This window comes from Pseudophryne corroboree, chromosome 5, assembly GCF_028390025.1.
Source record: "Pseudophryne corroboree isolate aPseCor3 chromosome 5, aPseCor3.hap2, whole genome shotgun sequence".
Taxonomy (NCBI): domain Eukaryota; kingdom Metazoa; phylum Chordata; class Amphibia; order Anura; family Myobatrachidae; genus Pseudophryne; species Pseudophryne corroboree.
Window position 1 is genome coordinate 708,344,093 of NC_086448.1, and position 6,000 is coordinate 708,350,092.

A 6,000-nucleotide genomic window follows, 5' to 3' on the forward strand; every position below is an offset into this window, starting at 1 on the left:
CAATTAATATTGTTTCACCTCGGATCTTTCTAACATTATTACTAAGATAATTTATTAAATATGGGGCATATAAATATGTCCACTCTTAGTCCAATGGGCAATAAATTATATTTCTTAACAGTAGTAATTCCGTGAAGGTTGTTTACAAATTAGTGGGGTGAGAGAATTAAATAGTTTTTAAGAGAGTTAGATATATATGGATTATTCATATTAGAATTTATAAATGGGTGGATTATAGTGGATATAGAATAATTGTGATAAAGTGTGCATATACAGATATATAAATGTATGCATATGCATATCCTATGTATATGTCAGGTTTATACAAACGTGTGCATGCACCTGTCCGTGCCTTAGTGTATACCCACTAAGCTCAGTAACTATATGTGTACTTGTACGTGGACCCTAGTTTGACATATTAGTGTTAATTAGCTATTTTTTACAGTACTTTAGCTTCCCAGGTGGTCTCCCCCTTGGTACTGTTAAAGCCCGACACTGCTTAGCTTCCAAGATCGGACGGGTTTGGGCGTGGAGCCACTGTGGTATGACTGTATCTATCGGCTTTAGACAAAACACTCATTCTTATGTCAATCATTTTTATTGTGCTATGTATACAGGTGTACATATACATTCATTGTGATAAAGGTGAGTGAAGATAAAAATGAAACTTTTTTTTATTATTAACCTTATAGAAATGGGGCAATTTCATAACCCTCATTGAATCCTGCCGGGTGCATCGTGTTAAGCTGGTAGATCCAAAACATTTCTCTTTGAGATAGTTTGTTCGCCAGATCTCCGCCTCTGTCCCCAATCTGTACGTGTTCGATTGCTTTAAAAGTTAAGTCTTCTGGGTTTGATTTGTGTTCCAAGATGAAATGTCTGTAGATGAGGTGGGTGTCGAGTTTGTTTTTAATGCTCCTGATGTGCTCTTGAATCCTTAGTTTAAGCGTCCGCTTTGTTTTCCCCACGTATTTCTTTTTACATGTACATTCCAATAAATATATGACAGAGCTGCTGTTACAATTAAGGAATTCCTTTATCTTAAATTCTTTGGTATTTCCTGAGTCAAAAAATGTTTTTCTGTTTGAGTTCAGGAACTTGCAGATATTACATCGTCCACATTTGAATGCTCCTGTGCATTTCAAAAATGTCTGATTGGTTCTTTCCTTAGTGGTGTCACGTAACATACTGGGTGCAAGATGGTCCTTGAGACTCTTGGATTTGCGAAAGACTATCTGTGGTTTTTCCGGGAGGATTTCTTTCAGTACAGGGTCCAATAAGACATTTTTGAAATGCACAGGAGCATTCAAATGTGGACGATGTAATATCTGCAAGTTCCTGAACTCAAACAGAAAAACATTTTTTGACTCAGGAAATACCAAAGAATTTAAGATAAAGGAATTCCTTAATTGTAACAGCAGCTCTGTCATATATTTATTGGAATGTACATGTAAAAAGAAATACGTGGGGAAAACAAAGCGGACGCTTAAACTAAGGATTCAAGAGCACATCAGGAGCATTAAAAACAAACTCGACACCCACCTCATCTACAGACATTTCATCTTGGAACACAAATCAAACCCAGAAGACTTAACTTTTAAAGCAATCGAACACGTACAGATTGGGGACAGAGGCGGAGATCTGGCGAACAAACTATCTTAAAGAGAAATGTTTTGGATCTACCAGCTTAACACGATGCACCCGGCAGGATTCAATGAGGGTTATGAAATTGCCCCATTTCTATAAGGTTAATAATAAAAAAAAGTTTCATTTTTATCTTCACTCACCTTTATCACAATGAATGTATATGTACACCTGTATACATAGCACAATAAAAATGATTGACATAAGAATGAGTGTTTTGTCTAAAGCCGATAGATACAGTCATACCACACTGGCTCCACGCCCAAACCCGTCCGATCTTGGAAGCTAAGCAGTGTCGGGCTTTAACAGTACCAAGGGGGAGACCACCTGGGAAGCTAAAGTACTGTAAAAAATAGCTAATTAACACTAATATGTCAAACTAGGGTCCACGTACAAGTACACATATAGTTACTGAGCTTAGTGGGTATACACTAAGGCACGGACAGGTGCATGCACACGTTTGTATAAACCTGACATATACATAGGATATGCATATGCATACATTTATATATCTGTATATGCACACTTTATCACAATTATTCTATATCCACTATAATCCACCCATTTATAAATTCTAATATGAATAATCCATATATATCTAACTCTCTTAAAAACTATTTAATTCTCTCACCCCACTAATTTGTAAACAACCTTCACGGAATTACTACTGTTAAGAAATATAATTTATTGCCCATTGGACTAAGAGTGGACATATTTATATGCCCCATATTTAATAAATTATCTTAGTAATAATGTTAGAAAGATCCGAGGTGAAACAATATTAATTGCATTTTATTTTATTTCCTTCATCTATAAAACCGAGCAAACTAAAATACAAGGAGAATCCACGTCTGCATATAGGGACTCCGCTAAAATGGCCGCTGATAATGCACTGAACTCCCCAGACGCTGACAAACAGGAAGAAGCGTCCTGCAACATTCCGGACTCATATACCAGAAGTGGGGCACGAATAACAGAACATTGAGGACGGAAGTGGGGCACGAAGCTCTGAACACATCCGCTCATTGAGACGCGATACCGGAAGTGGGGCATTCGCGCATGCGCACTCCGCAGCCGCCGACACAGGAAGTGTGGCGGAAGTGCGGAATAACAATAGGAATCATTCAATACACCATTTAAACAACTTACTAAACTCGTTTTCTAATATAACTATCATGGGATGCCTCTCCCTAGCCTATTAGTACTGCTCCATCATTTGTTTCTTCGTTTTTAATACCAACTATGTATTTGATACACTTTCATATTGTTAATTGACAGGAAGTGATGTCACAATTAGTAAACCCCTTATCAGTAGGTATATAAGCCTGCTCTGCACATTCAGTCACTACCCCTTGATGAAGTCAGATAGACGAAACGCGTTGGGATATCCTGTATGACCCTCCATCTTAAGTTAAGCAGTTTTTTTAATTGCAAATTTCTTTATTCTTTTTATGTCTTAAGATTTTTATACATCCGTTTCTTTTTAGTATACATTCTGTTTTACTATATATTTTTTTTTTATCATATATGCAGTTCTGTGCAAAAAAGCAGTTTTTTAAAAAAAAATTAGTGTTTTTTACGTTTTTTTACGTTTTGCAAAATAAATGTTTTTTATTCTTTTACAAAAAAAAGGTCTTTTTATCATGTCCTTCGTAAATTGCATTTTAGTCCGCTAAATATTTTTTATTATAAACACCAGTTGGTCGCCAGAGCCCCTACCTACCCATATTCACCTTAATCTCACACAGCATCTTACCAGTGCTGAAATTTTAGGGGACGGCTGACACCCTATTACTCATAAGGGAGTGTTTTTTACATATAAATATATTTTTTCATTTTTAGGTGTTTTTTTCCCTCACACGTGGCGCTATACTCCTATTTTCTATATCTAAGACTGGTCAATTGTTTAGCTGCCTGGTGTTGTGGTCAAAATATCTACAACATGTTCAGAATTAATGAACGCACTAACAAGAGAAATTATTGGTGCCAAAAAATATTTAGTGAAGACAAGCTGACTGACATCCCAACCCCCTCCAGGGACCTAGATGATCTATTTTGGGACATGGAGAGACTTTTGGTAAAAGAAATCAAAACATGGTGGGACATAAAAGGTTTGGAACACTACATCTCAGTTAATAGGATACCGAGAGGGCTGAGACTTGTGAAACAACCCACTATTGGAACAGCAGATCCAGAATTTATGGAAAAATGGGATTCTACCCTACATACTTGCTCTATGAATTTAATGAAGCTACTTATTACCGAGAGAAGGAAGAATGTTTCTTCCATTGAAAAAGACATAAAAGATAAAGAAATTGAATTGGAACCTTTTAAAACTAAAGAGTACTACAAAGTCAATGAAAGTGTTCTTAATAAAAAAATAGAACGCATAGAGGAAGAAGTCATACGGGGTAAAGAAAAGAAGTTTCTTCGTGACAAGGAGGATTACGAAAACGGTAAAACAAAGAATTGGAGCAGATTTACCACCACGAATAGACCTAACTGTGGGAACCAAGTGTGGAAAACAGTACCACACAGAGGCAGACCGAACAATAGAGAAGAATCGTATCCTACACAAAAGATCAAAACCTATAATAAATTCTCTACCTTACAAAGATTGAGATCAACAGACGAAAAGGTTTTTTTATCACCACGCCTAGGAGCTCGTCCAAAAAACACGTTCAGAGGCACGCTACAAGAAGAATCGGTCCATGCATCCCCTCTAAAAAGACCTCATGTAGAAGAAGAGGAAAACGGGGCGGCAGGAGGGAAAGATTACAACACCAAAAGGAGAAATGTACAGCATTAGACCCAAAGGAGAAGGGGATATTCAACATTTCAAAGCATGTATTGACAAATCACGAAACTTCGTTATTGAGCAAAGGATTATCCTTTGCACCCACAGAAAAACTCAATAAATTCGAGACATTTATAGACCTAAATAAATTCATTCGCAAACTCACACTTAAAAGACATTTTGCACGCAAGGATAATGCCATTATCTCGAACTATGAAGAAGTATCAAGATCAGGATTGAAACGTAAATCCAAATATTACCCGGTAGAATCAAAAGGCAACCATATTAGCATATTCTACGATCTGGTGACCATCTTGCACCCAGTATGTTACGTGACACCACTAAGGAAAGAACCAATCAGACATTTTTGAAATGCACAGGAGCATTCAAATGTGGACGATGTAATATCTGCAAGTTCCTGAACTCAAACAGAAAAACATTTTTTGACTCAGGAAATACCAAAGAATTTAAGATAAAGGAATTCCTTAATTGTAACAGCAGCTCTGTCATATATTTACCCAGAAGACTTAACTTTTAAAGCAATCGAACACGTACAGATTGGGGACAGAGGCGGAGATCTGGCGAACAAACTATCTCAAAGAGAAATGTTTTGGATCTACCAGCTTAACACGATGCACCCGGCAGGATTCAATGAGGGTTATGAAATTGCCCCATTTCTATAAGGTTAATAATAAAAAAAAGTTTCATTTTTATCTTCACTCACCTTTATCACAATGAATGTATATGTACACCTGTATACATAGCACAATAAAAATGATTGACATAAGAATGAGTGTTTTGTCTAAAGCCGATAGATACAGTCATACCACACTGGCTCCACGCCCAAACCCGTCCGATCTTGGAAGCTAAGCAGTGTCGGGCTTTAACAGTACCAAGGGGGAGACCACCTGGGAAGCTAAAGTACTGTAAAAAATAGCTAATTAACACTAATATGTCAAACTAGGGTCCACGTACAAGTACACATATAGTTACTGAGCTTAGTGGGTATACACTAAGGCACGGACAGGTGCATGCACACGTTTGTATAAACCTGACATATACATAGGATATGCATATGCATACATTTATATATCTGTATATGCACACTTTATCACAATTATTCTATATCCACTATAATCCACCCATTTATAAATTCTAATATGAATAATCCATATATATCTAACTCTCTTAAAAACTATTTAATTCTCTCACCCCACTAATTTGTAAACAACCTTCACGGAATTACTACTGTTAAGAAATATAATTTATTGCCCATTGGACTAAGAGTGGACATATTTATATGCCCCATATTTAATAAATTATCTTAGTAATAATGTTAGAAAGATCCGAGGTGAAACAATATTAATTGCATTTTATTTTATTTCCTTCATCTATGAAACCGAGCAAACTAAAATACAAGGAGAATCCACGTCTGCATATAGGGACTCCGCTAAAATGGCCGCTGATAATGCACTGAACTCCCCAGACGCTGACAAACAGGAAGAAGCGTCCTGCAACATTCCGGACTCATATACCAGAAGTGGGGCACGAATAACAGA

General features: G+C 36.8%; 3 pseudogenes; 2 read left to right on the forward strand and 1 right to left on the reverse strand.

Annotated features, from left to right (window-relative positions):
- Positions 1-436: 436 nt before the first annotated feature.
- On the reverse strand, positions 437-556 carry LOC134930365 (5S ribosomal RNA; annotated as a pseudogene).
- A 1,320-nt stretch (positions 557-1,876) lies between these two features.
- On the forward strand, positions 1,877-1,996 carry LOC134929955 (5S ribosomal RNA; annotated as a pseudogene).
- Positions 1,997-5,254: 3,258 nt separating this feature from the next.
- Positions 5,255-5,374, forward strand: LOC134929956 (5S ribosomal RNA; annotated as a pseudogene).
- Positions 5,375-6,000: the final 626 nt, after the last annotated feature.